The 26,054-nt window shown below is 42.9% G+C and overlaps 1 protein-coding gene across 1 annotated transcript in view; it reads right to left on the bottom strand.

The window, feature by feature from the left end:
- Positions 1–8,346: 8,346 nt before the first annotated feature.
- The window catches only part of LOC111523263 (selection and upkeep of intraepithelial T-cells protein 1), a 192,060-nt gene continuing 174,352 nt past the window's right edge, over positions 8,347–26,054 (bottom strand). Inside the window, exon 10 of the transcript XR_003309711.1 lies at positions 8,347–8,580. The gene's annotated coding sequence lies outside the window, so the exon portion shown is untranslated. The remainder of the gene's footprint in view (positions 8,581–26,054) is intronic.

Genomic DNA, 26,054 nt, shown 5'->3' with positions numbered 1-26,054 from the left:
TTTTTTTATCTTCTTGGGCCTTACTTTTATGATTTATTTGGCATATCTGAGCAGTCTAGGGCTAATTATTTTCCACTACTAAGCAAGATTTTCTGGAATACTGTACCCAATGCTCATAAAGTATGATTTCTTTCAACTGTCAGGGGGAATATGCAATATTCCTAGTCCTGTGTGAGCATCAGACAATGTTCTTTAATCTTTTCAAATTATTTTTCCTCCATCTTCAAGTGTTACTTCACATACATGTGCTAATCAGGAGTCTGTTGAATATCAGAGGGGGATGCTGTGCAGATCATCAGGGCTCTTTCTTGGCACATCTCTTTCCTTTTATTACTTTGTCCATCCATGAACTCTATCCCACTTGGTTTCTCTAACTCGCAGCCTTATCACCTCTGTTCAAGGATCCTACTGGGCTCCACTCAGACTTTCTTCTTTGTCCTGTAGCCTGGATATTCTCCGAAGGCAGCAAGCTGGGGCAGTCATAGGGTTTACCTAGTTTGTTTCTTGTCTCTTAGGGAGTAACTATCCTCTGTTGCCTTAGGTCTAGTGTCTTGAAAATGGCTGTTTCTGACAGTTTATATTTTTTATTTTGAAGGCAGGAGGGTAAATTCAATCCTGGTAACTTAATCATGGGCAAAAGTGCAAATCTCCTGGCATTCAATTCTTACCATAGATTTCTGATGTCTGGAAGCCTGGTGGAGCAACACACTTCTGAAGGAAGAGCAGGTACTCTAGGGAAGTTTTCCACAAAAGAAGAAAATGCTGTGCTCTTTGTCCACCTCACCAACTTCCCTTCAGCCCTTGGGGAGTGTAGAAGACCTCCATGTTCATCAGGGCTCCATTTTAAGGAGAGAACAGAAGTTGGAGGATAAGGTGGAAGTTCTGATTGACGTGGACCACATAAGGTGACATCCAGCCAAAGAGGAAGCTGGGAGCCACAGACTGCTAACAGGATGAAGGGAGACACAGCTACCCCTCTGTGGGATCATTAGTGATGGAGGGGGTTGGCATAAAGATGAACATCTGCCTCCAAAACCATATAACTCCATACACTACATCATCTAATAGGAGACCAACATATTGTCAGAGGCCACCAGCAACAGAGGGAAGCAGGTAAAGTCAGTGTAAGATCTGGAGCGTTTCTCCACCAATGACAAACAGCCACTTATTTAGAGTAACCTGTGTTGTTCCTCTTATTTTCCCTTCTTCCCTCAACATGAAAGGCACTAGACCCAGAAAAGAAAGGAGGAGAAAATAGAAGACAAGACCACAACCCCTTACCACTCTTTGTTTGTTTGTTTCTTTGTTTGTTCGGAGACAGTCTCACTCTGTTGCCCAGGTGCTGGAGTGCAGTTGCACGATCTCGGCTAACTGCAAACTCCACCTCCCAGGTTCAAGTGATTCTTGTGCCTCAGTCTCCCGAGTAAATGGGACTACAGGCATGCACCACCACGCCTGGCTAATTTTTTTTTTTTTTTTTTTTTTTTTTTTTTTTTTTTTTTTTTTTTTTGTAGTGATGGGGTTTCTCCATGTCCCTTTCCCACTCTCGTAACTTGAGGTACAAGTCTGGCAAACACTGAAGCGAGACGAGGAAATGCTATTGAAACTGGATACGAGATAATGAGTTGTGAACTAGACCAGATGGGACTTTTGGTAACTGATATCGATGGGAAAGCAATGGGATCTACCTGAAGATATCATTAGAAAATGAGACTGGCAGATATTACAAATCACATTTAACCGTTGTGGCTAGAGTAAATAAGTGGAACTGTTTATACTTATATCCCAATGGATTGAGGCTCCTCAATAAACTGGTTACATCAGATCTGCTAACAATGGCTGCTAAACATTGAAAGGGATACTGTGCTGAGTGCTGTACACATACTATGTCATTTGCTCTTAACAACCCATAGGATAGGCAATCGTTTTCCCCCCATTGTGCAGATGACAGAAACTGAGGCACAACCAGCTTGTCTAAATATAGATGGTAGAAATTTCACATGTATCTCTCTAGTTCACACGAAGCATCATTCTCCTTAATCACTTTGCTCTTATCCTTGATGTTTTTCCAAACATTTTTGCTTATGTTCGGTGTTTTCCATTTCTCTAAGCTGTGTTGTGTCAGTCCATCTCCTGATGCAGCAAGGGCAGTTTGAATGCTGGAGTGGGTGTGAATGAGGAAGGGGACCACTATGGGAAAATATTTGTTTTATGCAGATAAAATGTTGGATTGGAACGCATGGAACTACATCCGGGTGAGAGACATTGAATAAATCACTTAACCTCTTTGTACTTTAGTTTCCTTATATGTTTTTATGGGCATCGTGATAGTGCCTACTTCACTGGGCTGGCACTGGGAACGAAGTGTGAGTACAGATGAAGCCGTTAATCAGTGTCTGGCACACGGTCTGCTCTGTCCGAGGATTAACCATGGTTATTATCTGTCCTTTATTACTAATTAAGTTCTTTTCACCACTGAAAGCAAAAGTCCAAATGAACCTAAACATATGCGTTTCTTTTCTCCTCCACATCTTCGCTGCACCTCCTTCGTTACTCTACCTCCATCACCACCCCAAGAAATTAGATCTTTGCATAGCAGAAAACACTTTTCCCATTCATAAGAGAAAGAATGGGACTTTTTTTTTTTTTTTTTTTTTTTGCTATTCCAAGACAGAACCGAAATTTGACACCCAGTTTTTCTAAGTACACCTCTGGTTACATTGCTGGAGGTGTCAGTGTGAGGATTTAAGCTTAGCTATATCTGACCGCTGGTTACCCAGATGAGAAACCCAGAGTGCTCTTCCATCCTTTGCAGTGAGCTGCCTGGACCTGCAGGGTTCCTGCAGTACCTTCTATGTGCACCAGGTGGCAGGTGCTGCTTCGGAAATGCAGGTGCGGCAGCTGCACAACTGGTTCTACGCGTGGATCTGAGCACCGGCCTCACCTGGGAGATTTCTAATAACACAAATGCCCAGCCTCCGCCCCCAAGATTTTGACGCTGTGGGTTTGGTGTGGCGGCCTGGCATGTGTGTTTTTATAAAGCCCTACAGGTAATTATGATTCAGCTTGGTGTAGGGACCTGCGTTTGGAAGCGGCTGCTTCAGAGTGTTCCAGAGAATGGCAGCCTCACACAAGCATGAAGCGTTTAACTGTGGAACACAAATCAATAACCTGGGCTCCTAGAATTCAGGGTGAGGTTTCACAGAGTGTCAGAGTTGAAAAGGATCTTGGGACTCACTGATGAAGCATTAACGACGAGGAGCCTGAGGCCAGAGAGAACGTGCCACGGACAGCCTGAGCTACAGTGCCGGTCTCCTCCCTCCTCCGCAGCCCTGCTGACCGCAGCTCTCCGTGGTTGTAATACTGTCACTTCCCCGCTAGCCCAAGGATCTGAAAATACTTTTTGGTAAGCCACGGGAAGGACCCTCCTCCCTAAGTCAGTACCTTTAGCTGCTCTTGGAACAACTCCAAGCCTCAAATAATTCAAAAGTGTGTGAAACGCGTTTTTGCCTGAATTAGGTGCCTTTGTCCAGACGCCATGTTTTAATGACTCTGCAGCGTGGCCCCCCTGCCATCCACGCCTGCGGGGATGCTCAACCCTGTCTCCCAGCCCTGGTGCATCCCCAGCCACGTGCTCCAGTCTTCTCACGGTCCTTGGGCATATCAAAACCTCTCTGAGCCTCCGTTTCTTCTCTGTAAGACAAGGGTGAGGATTACATGAGAAAATGTTCAACATTTCTGTGTGTAACTGTAAAAAAAACAAAACAAAACAAAAAAACAAAAAACTAGAGCTTAGTTTTCCTCTGTACTCTATCTTTGAACACTTTTAAGTTGGACTCTAGCTTCGCAGAGGCAAAGGTCCTCAGAAAATCTGTAACTGAAACCGCTAACTTTATACTAGGGCAAACTGGGTCCAGAAAGCTGAATGATTTACACAGGGACTTGCTGAGAGAGGAGGATTGGCCTGTAGGTGTCCCGATGTCCAGCCTTCTGTCCTTTCTTCCATATCACAACCACGCAGCCCTGGGGCCTCTGGGGTGGAGCCTCTTACTATTATTATTCTGAATAGCTGTGATGCTAACTGGTGTCTTCCCCTTTCTCCTTTCCTTTCATCAACACTTAGTGAGCACCTGTTTTATCTTGTGCCCTATATTTGGTTTCTGTTCGAGAACCTTGCCTTGCCTACAATAAGTACTAAATAAATCTTTGACAGTGGTTTAATTATCCACATTTATTCATATATTTAGTGATAAGCACTTGCTTTGTGCTAAATCCTCTTCAGGGAGGCTGCGAGGAACCCAAGAGGAGCAGATAATGACATGGTCCACAATGCACTTAAGGAGTTGGCAGAGTTTGGGATCAGGGGAGTCTGCGCGTGTGTGGATAATTAGCATTCAGGAGAAGGTAGAGTGCACGTAAGTACAGCTGTGTGCACCGTAGTGGCAGGAGGTCACTTTGCTTTGGGTCTGGAAGTCTGGGAAGTCAGACCCTGTACTTTTTCAGCGTAAACCCTTGATCCCCCTTCTCCTTTAGCCTCTCTTGTGACTGCTTCTGCAGGCTTCTGTCCTAGACCTTCTCTTGTCACTCTATGTGGTCTTTCTGGAGCATCATCCATCTTCCTGCCTCAATGATCATCTAATTCTTGATGGCTTCTAAGTCTATATCTCCAGAGGAAAATGTTTCTCTGAGTCTCAGACCTTTACATCCTACTGTTTCCCAAATGTCACTGATTGCATAACTTGTCACTTGTACAGAACTGATCTCCTCTCCCCTCCAGTCAGCTTCTCCTCAGTGAGCTCAGAAACCTGGAAGTGGTCCTTGACTCCCCCCTCTTTTCTTTACTCTTCCACCACCCCAGTAATATCGAGGTTCTTTAAACCCCAGAATCCTGGAAATCTAAACAGCCCTGTCACAGTTTCCTTTCTCTCCAACCCGCTTTTCCCTGTCACAGATTTCTTTCTCTCCACCCCACCTTTTCTGCCACTGTCAATCTCTGGGTACAATCAAGATTCACCTGCATTTTTGTAACAACTTTTTACCCAAATAGTCTTCCTAGTTTGAGTCATGCTCACCTATCAGTCCTCCAAATTGGACCCAGAGAAGTCTTCTTATATAAAATAAAACAAAACAAATGAAGTCCCTCCATCACTTACAGCTCTTAGAGTGTCTTCCCTCTGTTCCCAAACTTCATACTCCTGTAAGTGGCCTCTGCAACCTGTGCTATGGATTGAATTGTGTCCTCCAGAAACATACATTCAAGCCCTCACTCCTCGTACCCCAGAATGTGAGCTTAATTGGGAATGGAATTGTTGACATGTAATTAGTAAGATGAAGTCATGCTGGAGTAGGGTGGGCTCTTAATCCAGTATGACTGGAATCTGTATAAGAAGAGGGAAATCTGGACACAGACATAGGCATAGAGGGAGGACAGCCATGGGAAGTGAAGGCAGAGATTAGAGTTATGCTGCCAAAGCCAAGGAACACCTGGCTGCTGCTTCCAGAAGCTGGAAGAGGCAAGGAAAGGATTTCTCTTTCCAAAAAGGCTTTGGAGGGAGCATGGCCTTGCCAATGCCTTGATTTTGGATCTCCAGCCTCCAGAACTGCGAGACAATACATTTCTGTTGTTTTAAGCCACCCAGTTTGAGGTAATTGGTTATGGCAGCCCTAGTAAATGAACATAAACTGTCAGGATCCAAATTCCAAGTATCTTTCCAGCCTCCTCTGCAGTCACGTGCCTCAATTCACCCTGTTATCTCAGGCACGCTGGATTACATACAGCTCTTGAAACACACTGTGCACCTGCATACCTTTGCTCACACTGGTTTCTGGTGGAAGGCTCTTCCTCTTATCTGCTTGCCCACCTTCTCCACAACTTCTTCCTTCTGTTCCTTCGGCACTAGACATGTGAACGATGACTTGTCCTGGCCCCCTTGAGAGCAGGGACAGCAGGGACTCTGCTTCCCTCGTCTCTATCTCTGGTGCTTTAGCACTGAGCTGGCCTAGCACAATGCTGCAAGAATTGATTTGAGCTGGGTCACATGTTCGTCCACAGTTTATGAGTTGGTGGGTGGTGGGATTCAAAACCCTCATTCCTCCCTCCTCACTGGATTTCCAAAGAGGGGTTCACCCTGATTTCATCACCCACTAAAAGCTAATTAACCACAGGGCATAAATTCTTCTTGGAAACCCCCAAACTGCCAACTTCTTCTCCCTCATGCTGTTGCCAAGGCTCTCGAGCGGGCTTGAAGGAAGGAAATGTGGACAAAAAGATTTTGTTCGTTTCTTTGAGACCAACACCTAATCACTGTCCCTTTTCAAGTGAAAAATGGGGAAAACGCTAGCTAACTGTTGTTTAGTGACCCCAACCCCCATCCCTTTAAAATAAACACTCTTTTCAATTAGGAAGATTTGTCACTGGGGACAGTAATTCTGTGTCCTACCAAAACAAACACAGTTGTAATTAGTTTTATCCAGGAAGAAAATTAACTCTGTTTGTCTTAGCATAATTAATCACTGACCTTTTTCTGTCCCGGCAGCTTGGGGGAGGGCATGGGAGTGGGAGGTTGTGATCTACAGCACAGGGGCGTTCCGGGCTCCATCTATCTCTCGTCTTGGTTACACAGCTGTCTGCATGAGTTATTTGAATTAATATTCCTAGCCAAGAGTTGTGGAGCTGCCTCAGAGCTGGACTTGGAGAGACCACTAAATAAGGCTATGATTTTACGGCTTCAGTCTGTGGAGAATTTTAGATGAGTGCGTATCAGATGGGCATGAAGGCACGCGGCCGACACTGAAGTTTGCTTGGCTCCTTTCGTGCCCTTCACCTTGACCTCAACAGGTCTTGAGAAACGGGAAGGATCCTCAGGCAAAGGCGTTGGTCCTTGGTTGTGGAAGAGAGGCTGCTGCTGCAGTGAGGAGGGACAGGCTTTGGGGCTATGGTTTGGTTTGGGTGTCAGTCTTGACTCTGATATCCTCTAGCTATATGACTTTGGGCAAAATACCTCATCTTTCTGAACCATAGTAACCTCCTAAGTGAAAAACAAAAAAACAAAAACAAAACAAAACAAGAAACCAGGACGTGTGTGCATGTGTATGGTGGGGACAGCGTTAGTACTATATATCCACAGGGATGAATAAGGATTAGAAGTAAGGTATGCTATGTCCCTAGCACAGGACCTGGTACTAAATAGTAATTCAGTGAACACAGGTAGGTTTTGTTATTTTTGCATGAACTAACTGAGGTTCCAGGGGTGGAAGGACACAATGAATGTCCTCTCTCTTTATTTCAATAGACCCACAACTCATGGAGACCCTACTGTGTGCTGGGCTCTTCTGCATTAGGCCCTGGAAATAAAAAGAGGGTTTAATCCTGGCTCCTGTCCTTGAGGAGCTCACAGCCTACTGGAGAGAGAGACATACCCAGATGTTCTCGATGTGTTGCAACAAATGCTAAGCTGGAGACATGGGCATGAGATCCCCTGGTAGAGAGGGAAGCAGAGGCTGAAGGGAGTCTGATTTCACTTATTCTGAGCCATTTAGTCAATGTATAATTCCTCACTTAATCCTTATGATAACTCTAAAAATAGGCATGAGCGAGGGGTCCCAGGGAAAGGTAATTGAGGCTCACAGATGGGAAGTCATTAGACCCCAGCTACACAGCTAGAAAATGGTGCAGCTGGGATGTGAATCAGATTTGTTTGACACGGGAGCCTGTGCTTTGTCAGTTTTCACCTTGGAGGTCCTGGCTGGGTTTTAATGACTGGTATCCTTCCCCAGAACCTTTAGTCAGGAACATTAAAGCAGCAAGGCCCTGAAGGCTGGTGTCAGAAGACCCCCGAGTTAACAATGTAGCTTCTTGAGCCTCGCCTCAGGCTCTTCCATATTAAAATCTCTTGCAGGAGGATAATTTTAGCAACTATGATACCTGAGGTGATTCTTATGTTCTCACCATCTGCTATAGTTTTAAAAACCTACCTTTTGCTCATGATGTTCAGATGGCTACTCCCACACGTGTTTGCAGGTGGGTGGGGAGAGCGTGTCCTCTAGGAAACAGGAAAAGAGAACTATGAAATCAAGGAGGCCCACATCCTGAACTGAGAGGGATGAAGAGGGGAGGTGAGATGGGCCAGGACCTCTTGAGAGTGGCCTAAATAGCTCACACTGGGGTGAGCGTCTCTGGCTGCCAGAGGCAGAGTGGTGGACTGGGCACCTGCTGTGAGCACAGGCCACTCACTCCCTGTCCATAGGCTTGTAACAGTGGGTTCAGAAGCAGGAGAGAGCTGCATAGGTCCTTTCTTGAAGCAGGAGAGGCCTTCAGACTGGGAGGCACATACTGCCCACTGTAGACAGAGAGCAAGGCAACCTTTATTGATGCATAGGTTGCTGGGAGAATGTGGGGCTTTTGTCCTCTCAGATCTAGAAGAGAACTGGGGGCAGGAAGAGTCAGTTTCTGGTGCCGTAAAGGACTCCAGGGAAGGAGCAACTATAGATACTGAGGGCACTGAGGCTGGTTTTGCCAGGCCATGGTGATTCCTGGCCCGGCAAGAGTGGTCACTCAGATGGCAGGGGACTCCACACATTCTGAGCTGGAGAGAGAAAGTGAGATGGGCTATCAGCAGAGGCTGAAGAATCAGGCAGGATTGTATTCTATGTCCCACCTCTGCCTCTGCCAATGACAAGCTGTGCAAACTTGGAAACCTTTTTTTTTTGTTTTTTGTTTTTTGTTTTTTTTTGAGTCAGAGCCTTGCACTGTTTGCCCAGGCTGGAGAGCAGTGGTGTGATCTTGGCTCACTGCAGTCTCAACCTCCCGGATTCAAGCTATTCTCCTGCCTCAGCCTCCCAAGTAGCTGGGATTATAGGTGCCCGCCACTGTGCCTGACTAATTTTTGTATTTTTAGTAGAGATGGGGTTTTTGTCATGTTGGCGAGGCCGGTCTCAAACTCTTGACCTCAACTGAATTGCCCCCCTTGGGCTTCCAAACTGTTGGGCTGTTGGGATTAGAGGTTCCAGCCACGGGGCCCAGGCAAACTTGGAAACCCTTTTTTCCCTCCTAGTGTCTCAGTTTTCTCAAATGTAAAATGGGAATAACAATATCTACCTTGTAAGACTTTTGTGAGGGTCTAGTAATTATCTTATACACATTATTTCATTTAATCTTCACAACAACCTTTAAAATAGGGATATGATCATTCTCAAATTTACACTTGAGCAAGAGTGAGGCAGTTCAGATGGGCTTGGCCAAGGTTACCTGGCATTTGAGTGGCAGAGCCAAGAATTAAACCCAGCTCTGTCTGACGCTAGACCCTTTGCTTCAACCATATTCTGTAATGTCTCTTTTCTAGGAATGAATGAAGGAATGTTCTCACATGTCATTATCCAGCCTCTGAGGTGCCTCTGACAACCATAATCGCCTCCTCATGAAACCACGCCCAATTCCTCCTGTGACTCTTCCTGCTGCAGCCATGGGCCTTGCTGTCCTGGTTGGGAACGCTGTTTTCATCTTATCTGGGGCTTCTCATTGCTGATGGTGCTGGAGGCTGTGGGGCACAGTGGTTTCAAGCACAGGCTCTGGAGTTGGGTAAACCTGGGTTTCAGTATTGCTCAGGAAGCTGGTGGGCAGGAGGACTCTTGGTGAGCAGGCACTGTCTGATAATGGGGTTTCCCAGGATCCCAGGTTTCTTGGGGGCACACAAGTAGGCCAAAGATGATCTGGGAACCTCCCGGAGAAGAATTGCCTGAGACTGTACTCTCCCCAAGAGGCCGTAGCCAAGAGAATAGGGGCCACGTCACGGGGGCTCATGATGGAGTCTGGGCTTTGTGGGAAAGGAAGTGGGGAGGGTCTTAGAAATGTTTTTATAATGTGAAATCTTCCAGTTAGAAATTTATATGCAGGATTTAATCACAAGGAAATTTGGACAGGACTCATTTTTCTCATTGCTGCTCTAAGCAGCTGCTCTAAGCAGCCTGGACTGTCTCCCCTGTGGCTTTGTTGAGTTCAGCAAACATTTATTGTGCACATACTGTGTGCAGGCACTTTGCTGGGGATACAGGGATGAAATGGGGACAGTGCCTATGCCTGAGGGCATTGTCCTGAAGCTGGATGCTAAGGCCATCTGTGTGTGTGTCTGCGTGTCTGCATGTATCTCTGTGTCTGTGTGTGTCTCTGTGTCTGTGCTTCTGTGCCTGTGTGTATGTCTGTGTGATATCTGTGTGTCTCTCTTCGTGTGTTTGTGTGTCTTTTTGTGTATCTGTGTGTGCGTTCTCTGTGTGCCTGTATGTGTCTTTGTACGTGTGTTTCTGTATGTCTCTCTGTGTGTGTCTATATGTGTATGTCTGTGTCTATTTTGTTTGTTTCTGGGTGTGTCTACCTCTGCGTGTCTCTGTATACCTGTATCTCTGTGTGTGTCTGTGTGTGTGTATTTGTGTGTCTCCGTATGCCTGTCTGTATGTGTGTCCCTGGGTGTGTGTCTGTGTGTGTGTGTATTGAGAGGGAGGGAGGAATGAAGGGAGTGACAGATGGGTCAGCATGGAAGGTGTATTGTTATTCACAGCTCTGGGAGGAATCAGTCAATCCACCTACTGGTCAAGACCAACTCTGGTGGTGCCCAGCTGACAGTGGGAACGTGACTTTTCATTTGAGGATGGGTTTGCATTTCCTAGGAAAAGAATCTAGGAGTTGGAGTCTCAAGAAGTGTTTTTCTTTTTCTTTTTCTTTTTTTTTTTTTTGTGATTGAGAGCTGAGCCTTGTGTGTGTTGGCTAATAGATAGATACCAATCTGCATGTTGGGACAGCCACAGAGAAGAGGTAGAGGGAACCACAGACAGTGAGCAGGGGGCTGCTGGAACCAGTCTGCCTTTATGCCCAAACCCCCAACTATAAATAACTCATCTTGGGGAGCTCAGTCTTTGGTTTGTTCATAAAAAACCAATCTGGGAACCAGAGGTGGACAGGAAAGAGGAGGCTGACCTGCCGCTCCCGGGTTGATGTGATCTTAGCTGGTGCTAACAAGTGTATTATGGTTCATAGCATAGGACAAACCCTTAGAGACTCCCCTTGTCCTCACCGGGGTCACCACACCAAACCAGGTATCTTCGGGTGTGAGGACCACAAAAAATTGGAGATCTCACCAGGGTGGGCAGGGATAAAATCTGAAGGAGAGAAGACTCAGGGGCATCTCTCTGGCTCCAAATCTCTGACGGGCCAAAGGCAGAAGTGCTGGGGGAGAGTAAGTTTTCATTTAGAACAGGGACAGCCTGACAGTGGCTGCCTTATGTGGCAGTGAGTTTCAGTCACCAGTCAACAGAGGCCCAAGGACTACTCACCAATGGGGCCAGGAGGCCAAGGAGGGCTGGGGAGGGCAGAGCAAGGACCCTGCAGGTCACCACAGGCTCCTGCCTCAGATTCTCTGACTGAGGGATGATCTGGTGAAGGATTGGTGACAGACAAGGCCATTTGAGGCAGTGTTCATCATATCCTTGGAACATGTAAAGGCTACAACTTAACATTTATAGGCTACATCATGAATTGCTACCCAGAGGGCTGAATGCTCTGCAGCTCAGGCCTTCCCTGTGCTATGTGGCTTCTCAGGAAAAGGAAAGAGAATAGGACGAGGATGAAAGAAAACAGGGAGAAAAGGAAGGGTAGGGGCACTTGCTCTGTTCCAGCACTTATATACTTGGCCACACTGGATCTTTGTACAACTTTCTCTGGTTGTTTTACAAGTGATGGTCCAGGCGAACTCTCAGCCAGTGAAGTTCTAGGTCTGCCTGCCTGTGAAGACTGTTATATTTGGGGTACCCCATGGCCTTCTTCAGGTGGGCAGCACGGTGGCTCAAGCCTGAAAGGTCGCTCGGAGGTCATTTCTTACAGCCCTCACCCACTCCCTGCAGGCCCTGCCTCCTGTGATCCACTTGCCCTCTGCTTGATTTTTCCGATCTGTGGATTTATAGAAAAAAGAGTGGAGTGCTTGGCTCCCTCCTGTGGTTAGAGCAGTCAGAAACTGTTGCTTGAAGGAGGCCTTGCCTTTTAGGAGTGCTAAGAAGATCACCACAATGGAAAAGATTTGGCAGAGCTAAGACATAGGGGGATATTCCAGGAATGGTGTTACCTGGCACGTAGTAGGTGCTCCACACAAGTCTAATGAATTAGTGAATGAGGTAGAAACCTGGAGGCAAGGGTGGGCCATTGAAGGAAAAAGGAACCAAAGCAAAGAGATGTGAAGGCACAGTATCCAATCAGGAAGGGCCCAGCTAGGGCCGCAGGCTCTGGACCCGACTCTCCAGCCATCCCTGGGAATCCTGCACCAGCGATCTCCCCTGTGGGGCTAAAACCCCCTTGTGCAATCATGGGGTTGATGTATATGGGTGGTGCTCATTCCAGGCTGCAATTATTAATCACCTGGGAGGTTTTTAAAAATGATTACTGGGCCCTATCATTACTGATTTTGACTTAATAGGTCTGAGGTGGGGCCTGTACAATGCATTTTTTGAAAGCTCCCCAGGTGATTCTGGGGTCCCTCTGAGGCTAAGAACCAGGCGTGGGTTATTTTTCTGAATGCTTCCAGCTCATATTGCTTGTGATTCAGAGCTTGTTTTTTTTTTTTTTTTTAAAAAAGATATTTCACTGAATTAAATTTGTATTCTATGCTAGTAGACGATGTTATTTCACCATTAAGACAAGGGGCTGATATTTGTCACTAATAAATCTAAAGATAGATCTTGATATTTGCATCCATAAGGTGATCCCCACCATAGGCAAGGGGAGTATGATTTGTTCCCCATGTCTCTAATGTAATTAAGCATGCATTTTAAAGATAGATGCACTATTGAGATACAAACTAGTAATGGCAGTTTAACCTTCAAATTGCTGTTTTGTTAAGGTTACCATTGTACTGCTTCAGTGCTTAACAGTGCATTATTCGTGTAGCAAACATGGAAAATCCATTGGGAGAGAAAGTGTAACACACTCAAGAGATGATTTGAGGCCTCTGGACTTTGTCACATCCCTAAGAACTATTACTTCATTCCCTTCTCTGTTTGTTCTCCTCTATTCTGTGCAAGAAGGTTAACACTGATGGGGGAACAGAAAAAGGAAAAATAATCTACAGCATGGGTAGCTACACTTTAGATACAACACTTAGAACAAGTTGCTCCTATTAGACAAGTCCAAAGGGCAGGCATTACATTGAGGCATTTCTCAGATCTCTCCTTGCTGGGGAACATATTTTAGAATTCTGAATTGTGTCTGTGCTGGCAGCCTTGGCTGGCCACGCTTCCCTGCCATCTCTCCCTCCATCCTAACAGGCTCTGGCCTACCACTGTGTGAGCTAGAAAGGTTGTTAACAGGGATAGCTCATAGAGAAGTTGCCAACTGGGCCCAGATGAGACTGTTGCCAGAGGACACGAGCTCTGGGTTGGATTAGCAAGAAACCACTTGGAACAATATCAGTAATAAGAACCACCATTGATTGAGTGCTACCACATACCAGATGTGACGCTGCACATGAATAGTTGGACTGATTTTCTTTATCAGCCCGAGGCATAAAAATAGGTTATATCACTTTTGCTTTTCATTTAATTGCTTAAGGCCTATCTGCCAATCATGTCCATCTTCCTTGACTTTTTCAAGAACATTGTGTAGTGTAAAGCATATGGTGATGTTTCCAAATGTACTCAATCTATCAGAGAGAATCTAATCTCGATTGTTAGGGAGAAGATATTGGCTTGATTCTGTTCAAATTTATTTATTTATTTTTGAGGGAGGGTCTTGCTCTGTTGCCCAGGCCGGAATACAGTGGTGCAACCTTGGCTCACTGCAACCTCCACCTCCCAGGTTCAAGCGATTCTCCTGTCTCAGCCTCCTGAGTAGCTGGGATTACCAGTGCACACCACCACACTGGGCTAATTTTTGTATTTTTAGTAGAGACAGGGTTCCACCATGTTGACCAGGCTGGTCTTGAACTCCTGACCTAGGTGATCTGCCCACATCGACCTCCTAAAGTGCTGAGATTACAGGCATGAACCACCGTGCCTGGCCACCCTGTGCAAATTTAGCTCCCTCTCCCAAGTAGCCAAATCTTGGGACATTTTGCAAAGGATAATCTTTGTGAGCCTTAAAGAATCCTGTTACAGCTGTTCTACATCTGTATTAGTCTGTTTTCACACTGCTATGAAGATACTACCTGCGACTGGGTAATTCATAAACAAAAGAGGTTTAATTGACTCACAGTTCCACATGGTTGGGGAAGACTCAGGAAACTTAGAATCATGACAGAAGGCAAAGGGGAAGCAAGGACCTTCTTCACAAGTTGGCAGGAGAGAGAAAGAGAGAGAGAGCGAGAGAGCGAGAGAGCCAGGAAGTGCCACACTTTAAAACCATCAGTTCTTGTGAGAATTGACTCACTTATCAAGAGAACAACATGGGTGAAATTGCCTTCACAATCCAATCACCTTCCACCAGGTCCTTCCCCTAACACATGGGGATTACAATTTGAGATGAGATCTGGGTGGGGACACAGAGCCAAACCATATTAATATCTTAGTGTGTACCTTGTGATCTTCTGTTTGCAATATCTCAGAGATGCAACTGAAGTGTTCAGAGAAAAATAAAACATCTATTTCATTGTGATAAAACTTACAGTGTTGTCAGATAGAAGCCACTGGTGGGTTCTCTCTCTCTTTTTTTTTTGAGGCGGAGTCTCACTCTGTTGTCCACTCTGGAGTGTAGTGGTGCAATCTTGGCTCACTGCAACCTCTGCCTCCTGGGTTCAAGTGATCCTCCTGCCTCAGCCTTCCAAGTAGCTGGTACTACAGGTGTGCGCCACTACACCTGGCTAATTCTTGTATTTTTAGAGGAGATGAGGTTTTGCCATGTTGGCCAGGCTGATCTCAAACTCCTGACCTTAGGGGATCCACCTGCCTTAGCCTCCAAAGTGTTGGGATAGTCATGAGCCATCACATCCAGCCAAACCTACTGGCAGGTTCTCTTGACGAAAAAATTCTAAGTTCTGTTTTGCCTGGCAGTCTATCATACCTGTGTGCATAATTTAATGTTCACAACAACTTTGCAAAGTAGGTGACTTAATCTCATAGAATTTTTCTTATCATAATGATAGTGAAAGTTTATATTTTCTTACCACTTTTTCTTTGTTCCAGGTTGTGCCAGGTTGTATATAAATAATAAATAATGAGCTGGGTGCAGTGACTCACACCTGTAATCCCAGCACTTTGGGAGGCCAAGGTGGGTGGATCCCTTGAGGTCAGGAGTTCAAGAGCAGTCTGACCAACATGGTGAAACCCCGTCTCTACTAAAAATACAAAATTAGCTGGGTGTGCTGGCGCACGCTTGTAATCCCAGTTACTTGGGACGCTGAGGCAGGTGAATCGCTAGAACCTGGGAGGCGGAGGTTGCAGTGAGCCGAGATCGTGCCATTGCACTCCAGCCTGGACAACAAGAGCGCAACTGTCTCAAATAAATAAATAAATAAATAAATAAATAAATAAATAAATGGACTATTGCTAACCCTTACCATAAGACCATAGGTAGGTATTATCATTCAATTTAACAACTAAGAAAGCAAGTCTCAGAGACGTTAAGTCCTTTGCCCAAGTTTTGGTAGTTCACAGATTTCACGAATCACAGAGGTAGGATTCAATACTACATGTCCCCAACTTCCAAACCCATGATGTTCACTGCGGGAAGTTATATGCCTACAAAGTTTTACCTATCCTAGAGCAGGTGGGATGTGCTTTCCTGAAGGATCTGGTTCTAAAAAGGTTAGGAAGTGCATTTCAGAGATGTTATGCAGGGTACTCCTGTCACAGGAAGGGAGGGGATGGACAATGTCCCTCCAGCTCAGGAAGAGACTTGTAAACCAGCAGACAGTCCCAATACTGAGCTCAGAGTCTAGTGCAAAGAATACATGAAGAAAGACATTTGTTGAAGAGAGAACGTGTTCTGACTTGGGACTGATGAAACATTAAAGAAAATATACTAGGATCTGTCAGAGGAGGGGAGGTTACTGTGGTCTGCTGCGGTCAGGAAAGGCGGAGGCAAATTTTGACTCAGGATATGAAAAACTTGCTTACTACCAGTCATAGATGATAGGGTAGGATCCATCAGGTTGTCATGACAAGTTTTCCCTTCACGTAGGGGTTTCCAGGAGCAAATTTCTCTTTCCTCCTTTATATGAACAGCCTTTAGCTACCCTGCAGTACTAGTTTTGCCTCTAGATGGCACTCATGTACTTTTACAGCTTTTACTGCTTAGCTTCCAAAGGAACACAGCCCTGGTTCTGTCCAACGTTTTCCCAACTTCTTTTTGTTGTATTTCTCTAGGTCATGGTGTCCACTTATGGTGAATGAGATGCCAGAGGACAGACGTGAGTTTATTTTATTGATTATTAATTCATGCATGTGTACCTTCTCTGAAGATAAAAAGAATTTGAGGCTGAACGACCAGTCTAGCATCCTGTGTTATACATATTGGAGGCAGACAGCACAGGTGCCCTTGAGACAGTCCTTCTGATGCAAGAGCAGCTTTCATTCTCTTTGCATCCTTGCACAGAGAGTCAAGCAACTATGAGCTGGACTACGAGTCTATGAAGGGACAAGATCCTGAAACAGAACCGTCCTGGGGGAAAGAACCAGTTTTGTCTCAAGTGACAGAGGTGGAGGAAATTTGTTTTCTTCAATTCCATATTTATTACTTTTTGTTTGCTCTTAACTATTCTATTATTCTGAGACACATCTAGGTAGACAGGATGGAGGTAAGGCACAGTCAAAAGCATTGTATTTAGGGAGGTAATGAGAAACTGTGAATTTGAAATTACCAGACAGATGTAACAATCAATAAACTAGGAACATAGGAATTGGAGGTGAGGCAAGGATGGGTAAAAGATAAATGATATCATCCCAGGTTTTCTAAGCTTGGATAGGGGAGAATGAATTTGAGTTTGGAATGAGAATTTCTGGGAATGGGGCTGAGCCTGGGCTAGTTGAATTTTGAGATGGAGCAGAAGCATCTCTCCTTCTTCTGACCTTGCCCTGTATCTTATGACTATGTCTTTATTTAATAAATATCTGAGCACCACTCATGTTACAGGTATTGGTAAAGCCACTGAGGAAGTAGCTATGGATGAGGCAAATAAAATTGCTTCCCATGAGCTTACATGTTAGTAGGGGAAGTAAAAAATCAATAACAAAATCATTTCAGATGATGATGGATGCTATGAGGATGACAAGATAGAAAACCATAATAGAGAGTGATTGAGATGAGGTTTATTTAGATAGAGAAGTCACGGTAGACTTTTCTGGGGTGATGTTGGAGCTGAAACCTGAACAAAGAGAAGGAACCAGCTCTCTATTGATATTTGTAATTCCAAGGAAACTACAGCTCAAGACAGTCAACTCCCCTGGTAATATCCTAGAAAGGCTTGAGACTGTACACATAACAAAGAATGAGAATTAAAAGTGGGGGCCCAGACAGGAGGACACGTTGGAGCTTCGTACACGCAAGTTGACTTGCACCCTATCCCCGTGTACAGAATGGCCTTTAGGCAGTATTTACACCTTGGCAAAAGCAAACCAAACCGGCCATAACTTTGATTACATCAGACAAACAAAATAAAATAGAAGTTCCTTTTAAGAAATATTAAAGAAGCCATCTAGGAGAGCAGGTGTAGCTGCTGCCTACCTATGTAAAGCTTTCCATAATCTGGCACTGTTTTGAGGAAGAGGTGCGCTAGAAAAATGACTGGTTTCCTGGTAGCTGATAAAGTTTGATTATCTGTAAGTCTCACTCTGACTTCATCTTTCTTTTTCTTCAGTCTTAAATATATATTGGTAAGAAGATTCAAGATACTCCAGAAAAGTGTGCAATGTTCAGCAAAGAAATTTAAGATTAAAAAAATGGAAAAAAAAAAAGATACATTTAGAGAATAGGAGTTCAAACAGAAGCAAACCCCAAATACCCACCTTCTCTGCCAATCACATAAAAAAGGCAACACAGTAATAAAGATTAAGGAATTACAACCAATTACTGTAAATTAAAATTTGGATTATAAAACATGTAATAGGAAATTGAGACAATAAAATAAAGTCCCCTTCACACAGTGAGCAGGTAGCCATCTGCAAGCACGAAGAGTCCCCACCAGAACCAGAACCAGACCCTGCTGGCGCCCTGATCTCAGACTTCCAGCCTCCTCAGAGCTGCAGTGAAAGAAATTCCTGTTGTTGAAGCCATCCAGTCTATGGTTTTTGTTATCACAGCCCAAGCTAACACAGATGAATAAATGCAAAGTTTAATAGGTAATTGGAATTTATAAGAAAATTAAGTGGCACTTAAAAACTGAAAACAAAATCTGAAATTAAGTCACCTGAGCACAGCAAAACACCAGAAAGACAAGTCAATAAAAAGTATCCAAACAGAAGCACAGAGAAAGAATGCAAAACTCATAGAGGAATGTAAAAGACATGAGGGTCGGTGTCAAAGGGGCTAAAGTAAGTATTATAATGATCACAGAAGGAGACGAATCAGGGGATGGTTGAGGCAATATGTGAAGAGATAATGGCTGAGAATTTTCCAATACTTTATATAAAAGGAATCATATAATATGAACTTTTTTGTGTTTGGCTTCCTTCACTCAGCATAATTATTTTGAGATTCGTCTCTGTTGTTTTGTGTACCATTTATTTCTTTCTATTGCTGAGTAGTATACCGTCATATGTATATTCCATAGTTTATTTAATCATTCACTCATTGATGAGTGAATGATTCACTCATTTAATCATTCACTCATTGGGTTATTTCTACTTTATGTCAATTATAAATAAAACTAATATAAATATTTGTTTATGCAACAAATACAATATGTCACCACACCTTTGTGGAATAGGTAGCCTCATCAAGGTCAGGCTCCAGTGGGCTTTGTGCCCCCAGGAAGTTCGTGTCTGTGGTGACACAGGATGGTCATATTTGTCAGCAAACTGGACTGGCTACTGTACCTGGGGGTGGACTGATATGCTTGCCACTGTCATTTCCACGTTGCTTAGAGGCCCACATAACTGGGAGATGCTATGCTCCCAGTTTTTTGAGTGTGATGAGCCCCCTGGTGGCTCTACCTCTTAGCCTTAACCATCCCTGGAGCAGGTGTCATAACTGTAGAAATGCGAGTTACGGCCCTTGTGGAGCACATTGCTTGAGCTTTGAGTTACACCCGAGTTGCCATCCTTCTGTTGACAGATGAGGTTGATCAAATCTGGAAGGTGGTACCGCAGAACCAGATGGCTCTAAACATATTAACTGCTGCCCAAGGTGGCACCTGTGCTCTTTTGGGATCGCAATGTTGTACCTTCATCCCTGACAATCAACAAAACATAACAGCTTTTCAAGAAGCTGCCCAGGAAATCAAGGCAGTTGAGAGTCTTACTGTTGACCCCCTACTAACATGGTGGGCATCTCTGGACTCTGGCCTGTGCTGGACCCTAATAATTATGGGCAGCATAGTGGGAACATTAGTAGTGAGTTGTTGCTCCCTGTATTCCTGCCGTGGCCTTTGGTTCCAGAGTTCTGCCCTGTGGGCATGTCTCCCCATTAGAAGGACTTCCTCAGCCTAGGGGGTGGAGTGTAAGAAAAATGGCTGTGATTCAGTCAGGAACAGGCTGAGGTAGACATCATTACAGAGGGTTTGGAGCACAGGCTCACAACCCGGTGCATTATGTAATCAAATTTATGCAGCCGTTTTAATGTACCCTGTTTGTGTGAGCTCATACTGCTCCGATAGCATTGTGAAATGGGCCCACACTTTCGCTGAGATGACCAATGTTTCTAACTTGGATCTGCACTGCCCTTCCAGCAACAGCTCTGGATGGCTTGCCCTGGTACATACATCCTTTAAGCCATATTGTCTGTGAGTATTATAACGGCATTGCTGACTCTGTAGGAGGGAGAATAAAGCCACGTCCCAGCTGCCTACGGTCCCTCGAGTGTTCTTTCAGTTACCTGCCACACATCCACCAACTCCCCTCGAACCCCAGCTTGGGTTGGAACCTGACACGTGGTTGTACTAATTTACATTCTTACTAACAGCGTGTGAGGGTACCCTTTTCTCCATATCCTTGCCAGCATTTGTTAGTGCATGTCTTTTGGATAGAAGCCATTTTAAGTGGGATGAATCTCATTGTAATTCTGATTTGCATTACTCTGGTGATCAATAATCTTGAACACATTTTTATATGTCTGTTTGCCATTTGTATGTCTTCGTTTGAGAAATGCTTATTTACATATTTTCTCCATTTAATTTAAAAAAATTTATTTAATATTAACTTTTATTTTAAATTCAGGGGTACATGTGCACATTTGTTTTATCAGTAAACATGTGTCATGGGAGTTTGTTGTAAAGATTATTTCGTCTGCCAGGTATTAAGCCTAGTATTCATTAGTTATTTTTCCTGATTCACTCCCTCCTTCTACCCTCCACCTTTTGATAGGTCCCAGTGTCTCTTGTTTCCCTTTATGTGTCCATGTGTTCTCATCATTTAGCTCCCACTTATAAGTGAAAACATGTGACGTTTAATTTTCTGTTCTTGTGTTAGTTTGCTAAGGATAATGGCCTCCAGCTCCATCTATGTTCCTGCAAAGGAAAGGATCTCATTCTTTTTTATAGCTGCATAGCATTCCATGGTGTATATGGATCACATTTTTTATCCAGTCTATCACTGATGGGCATTTAGGTTTATTCTGTGGCTTTGCTATTATGAATAGTTCTGCAATGAACATATGTGTGCATGTATCTTTATGATGAAACAATTTATATTCCTCTGGTTATATACCGAGTAATGCAATTGCTAGGTTTTAGTTCTGTTTTTAGATTTTTGAGGAATCACCACACTGTTTTCCACAATGATTGAACTATGCAATAGTGTATAAGTGTTCCTTTTTCTTCACAACCTCACCAGCATCTTATTTTTTGACTTTTTGATAATAGCCATTTTGACTAATGTGAGATGGTATCTCATTGTGGATTCGATTTGCATATCTCTAATCAGTGACATTGAGCTTTTTTTCATATGCTTGTTGGCTGCATGTATGTGCAGCTATTCTGATATCAGACAAAATAGATCATAAAGCAAAAAATTTTAGTAGAGATAAAGAGAAGCATTTCATAATAATACATAATGATAAAGGCATATATGTAGCACAATGTATCAAATTCACAATACATATAGGTATATGCACAAATCTTTTGCCTCTCATTCCTATTTTACTATCCTTGTGTGTATCAAGGACACACACTAAGGTCAAATTGTATGTCCTTCTGTCTGAGATCCTATCCTTGTTTCCTCTATAATTCTTATTCTTCTTTCACAAAACTTTGTCAAGATTTTCCAAGTTTTATTGAGTCCATGGTTTGGTTTTTGCATTCTGGTCCCTTTTGCTGAGCACTCTGTAGCCTGACTTTCTTTCTGCCTCTATCTGTGACCCTACAAAGCTCTCAGCCTCCTGTTACTGTGACCTAAATAATTGTATGAACATATTCCTAGTAGACTTTCTGGAGAGGGAGGATGGTGTGGTAGGCAGTCCTCTGCTTCCAGAAATAATGCATAATGGTCATTACCATGTATTTTGGAAATTAAGCTCAGCCTGTCTGAGCTTGCACAGTTTACTTTGTTTGTGTCAACATTGCTGCCTCACCCAGGGATTGGTTCCCCTTATCAACTTCCAGTTTTATTGCATACAACCTAGCCAAATTCAGTTCAAATTTTGTGTAAGTCACAAATATCCTTTTCAGGAAAGATTGCTGCAAGTCAGTATAAAAGATAAATATTAATTCTATTCTCAATATTGGATGTATTAAATGGGATTCCAGGCAGGGCCAGTAGAAATGTGAACTGAAATAATAAAGCAGTATATCTAAAAATGGAACGAAGGTGCAAAGAAAGGTAGATGCTAATGTTAATCATTCATTTTACTTTCCCTCCAGTTACCAGAATTTAATTCAGGTATGGCCTGAGTTCTTTCCTAGATTCTCTGTACTCTCTTCAGTCTAAGCTCTTAACCAGTCCAAGCTCCTACCTCTTAAATGGAATCCCATTTTCTCTGGACTGGGTTACTGCTTGGTTCAAAATGGTCCTCCATACTTCTTATCTTTGTCATCACACCACTTCAACACCTAAACGAAGTTTCTGCAATGCTTATTAAAATTACGCACAATCCCATTCCACATGCTATTTCAGTTAGAAAAAGGCTTGCCATATTATATATGGGCAGATATAATTATCTGCCCATTGTTGAGAAAAATGTAACTCCTGTTCTTCTAGTTTATTGGTTGTCTGCCTATCATTGGCATCTACTAAGAAGGAAATGTGTTGGACAGTGGGTGAGAATAAATGTGTCTTTTATTCTTCCCTCTCTTTTCTTCTTGAATATTCAGGAAATGTTTCCTTTTCTGACTCTCAGAGAAATAAGAACTCAGCTGAGATAATGGAGTGGGCATAGGAGTAACAAGAATAAAAATTCAATTTCTCCAGCTTGCTTTAGAATCAGCTGTTTTGACATATTTTTAACATTTCATAGTATATAATTGCAAGCGGAAGAACTTGCAGTTTAAAGAAATCTTTTGAAAAGTAAATGGTATAATTCCTCTGTTTACATATTCTACAGTATTATGTTTGATGCTATAAATACTATGGTTTTCTGGCTGATTAGTGAGCAGAATCAAGGTTCTTAACTTTCTCTTGTACCAGAGAATGCAAGTAGGATGTCAAAGTCCTATTTCTGTTCATTCATATTTACATTTAACAGACTCAACGTTGATCTTTTGGTGAGTAGTCTGGTAGTCTGGCTTCACTAACATGAGACTAGTTCCATTCAATACATACAATATTGAGAACATAATTAATGTTTATCTTTTGTACTGACTTACTGCAATCACACAGCCAGCAAATAGCATGCGAAATTATAGTTTAGAGCAGTCTGATTCAATTCATTACGTCACTACTTTCTCAGGGTGTGTGTGAGTTGTCACATGGACCATGAAGATATCAGATTTGGAGCCCTTCCTCCTCTTCTTCTTCTTGTTTTGGAACCCTCCTAATAGGGGATTTTGGAAGTCAGTAAGATATGAATCTAGGATCTGGTAGAATGAAACAAACTGTGTGGGCAGTTAGTCTTATTTAGCAGGCTGTCCGGGTTCAGGACATAGGAGCTCAGAATCAGCTAAAATAGCCCCTCAGAGCAGATTGGGCAGATAGGCTTTGTTATTGTTGTTTTGTTTTTGTTTTGTTATGTATGAGCCTTCATAAACCTATTGTCAGAAATATTTTCAGAAAGGGCTTTGAGTGTGCTTTATTATGGTGCTTTGGAAAAGACTATTTGGAACCAAGTTGCATTGGGTCAAGGCAAGGAGTAGTGTTGAGGAGTCATTCTCAGGAATTTAGGAGGAGAGTGCATGAGACACCAGAAAGATACAAAGAACAAGCAGACCAAATTCCAGCAGGAGGACAGCCTCCATAAACCAGTTCTGACTTGGGACAATTGGACTGGGTAAGCCTCAGAAATGTAAAATAGTGAAGTGGAGTGTTACATACACTTGAATATCTCATAAATATCTCCGATTAGATAGTGGAAATATTAAAGGTGTGGGTGGAGAATTGAGAAAAGTCTGAGTTAGCTGGTAGATTTAACTGAAGCAATATGGAAAAAAAATCTACTCTTTCTCAGGTCCACTTCCAGAGCTTAGGGCTTTCTGACCACAAGAGAGGGACTGATATTGATGAGTTGCTGCTAAGGTGATTAATCCCTTTCTGCTTCTAAAAGAACTGCTCCAAGAAATTAGAATGGTGCCCTACAACATTCCATTTCAATAATGAGAAAGACTCAGTCTACTAATCTGCTCAGGCCTCCAATAGTACAGGACTTCACTAGATTAGCTTTGGGCCTCTCTTTAAGAAACATCCATTTTACCATGCTTCTTATCTTTCTCATCATAGGGCACTCCAAAATGCAAATTCCTGTAGTCTCTCATTTCATGGATCTTTTTATGCTTTTAGTCTTTCATTTATTTCTTCTACCCATTCTATCTGTTGACCCAGGACATTCATCTGATTTCAGTTTACTCTACCCAATATTTCTGCCTTATTTATATAATTATCTACTTTATTGCTTCCTGTGATAGTTAATTTTATTTATTTTATTTTCCAATTTGGCTAGGCTATGGTGTCCAGTTGTTGATCAAATAGCAGTTTAGATGTTGTTGTGAAGACATTTTTTAGATGTGATTAACATTTAAATTCATAGACTTTGACTAAAGCAGATTACCTTCAATAATCTAAGTAAGCCTCATACAATGAGTTGAAGGCCTTCAGAAAAAAAAAACAAAAAACTGAAGTCTTCTGAGGAAGAAGAAATTCTGTGTCCAGACCCCCTTTGGACTCAAGGCTACATCAGCAACCCTTCCCTGGGTTTCCAGATTGCTGGCCTGCCTTGCAGATTTTGGATTTGCCATACTCTGCAATCGTGTGAGGCAGTCTTTTCAAACAAGTCTCTCTCTCCATATACATATCTTGTTGTTTTTCTTTCTCTGGAGAACCTTTCCTAACACATTCCCTTAGAGAAAACTTGACTCTGCCCCATAGAAACCATCTACTTTGTATGTGTCACTAATTGTTACTGCTTTTTCTCTCCCACCCTAGACCAAAGAGCCAGGGGGCAGTGTCAGCATTTTGAAGCTCCCTTTTATTTCCTCAGAAGACATGTTATTTTCTTATCAGGTAAGATAAGAAAATATCTTATCTTTGTTACTGAGGCTATCCAACCAAAACAGTACACACTACTTTTATGCTTCTTGATTTAACAAAAGCAACCAACTTTCCTATCCCTTCCACTAATTCTTTCCAGATAATGTCTGGCTTTAGCCTATACATCTGGGACAGTGATATCTATCTTGAAGGGTAATTGTCAGAATTAGAGCCAATGTGTGTAAAATATTTAATACTGTGAGACTATTAGCAGGCCCTCAATACATAGGAGTCAGCAATTATTATATTTCTATTCAGTATAGGTTCTTGTATAATCACACGAGGCTTTGGCGACCAAAGGAAAAGCAATCCAACACCCCAGTTTCAAGACTGTTTGACCCTCATTCCAAAACCCTTCATCTGAACTCCTCTTTGGTCACTCATTACCATGGCAATGTCCTATAACACAGTAGTTTAAGAAGAGCACATGCTCCTTAAAGCTCTCCACCCACTCACCACAAACACATTTTATACATTTCAGTTAGAAAAATGGCTTATTGAAAAAAACATTGCTTGCCTATTTTTCTTTTTGTTCCAACTGCTTTTGAGGAACTTGTCATGGAATCTTTGCCAAATGGTACTTCGTAAGTTTTCTTCTAGGATTTTTACAGTTTTAGGTCTTATATTTAAGGCTTTAATCCACCTTGAGTTGATTTTCATATATGATATTTCATATATGGTGAAAGAGAAGGATCAATTTTCAGTTTTCTGCATATGACTATCTGGTTATCCCAGCACCATTTAATGAATAGGGAATCCTTTTCCCATTGCTTGTTTTTGTCAACATTGTCGAAGACCAGACTGTTTTGACAAAGTCTCCAAAAGCAAGTGCAACAAAAACAAAAATACACAAGTGAAACCTAATTCAACTAAATAACTGTTGCACAGCCAAAGAAACTATCAACAGAGTAAACAGACAAACTACAGAATGGGAGAAAATGTTTGCAAGCCATGTATACAATAAAGGTGTAATATCCAGAATCTATAAGGAACTCAAACAAGTCAATAAGCAAAAAACCAAACAACTACATTAAAAAATGGGCAAAGGAGATGGACAGGTACTTATCAAAAGAAGATATACACACAGCCAACAAACATATGAAAAAATGCTCAACATCACTAATCATTAGAGAAATGAAAATCAAACCCACAATGAGATAACATCTCCCACCAGTCAGAATATGATTATTAAAAAGTGAAAAAATGGACCGGGTGTGGTGGCTCATACCTGTAATCCCAACACTTTGGGAGGCCAAGCT

This window comes from Piliocolobus tephrosceles, chromosome 1, assembly GCF_002776525.5.
Source record: "Piliocolobus tephrosceles isolate RC106 chromosome 1, ASM277652v3, whole genome shotgun sequence".
Taxonomy (NCBI): domain Eukaryota; kingdom Metazoa; phylum Chordata; class Mammalia; order Primates; family Cercopithecidae; genus Piliocolobus; species Piliocolobus tephrosceles.
The sequence above is the reverse complement of the archived record's forward strand: the minus strand, read 5'-3'. Positions and strand labels throughout refer to the sequence as shown.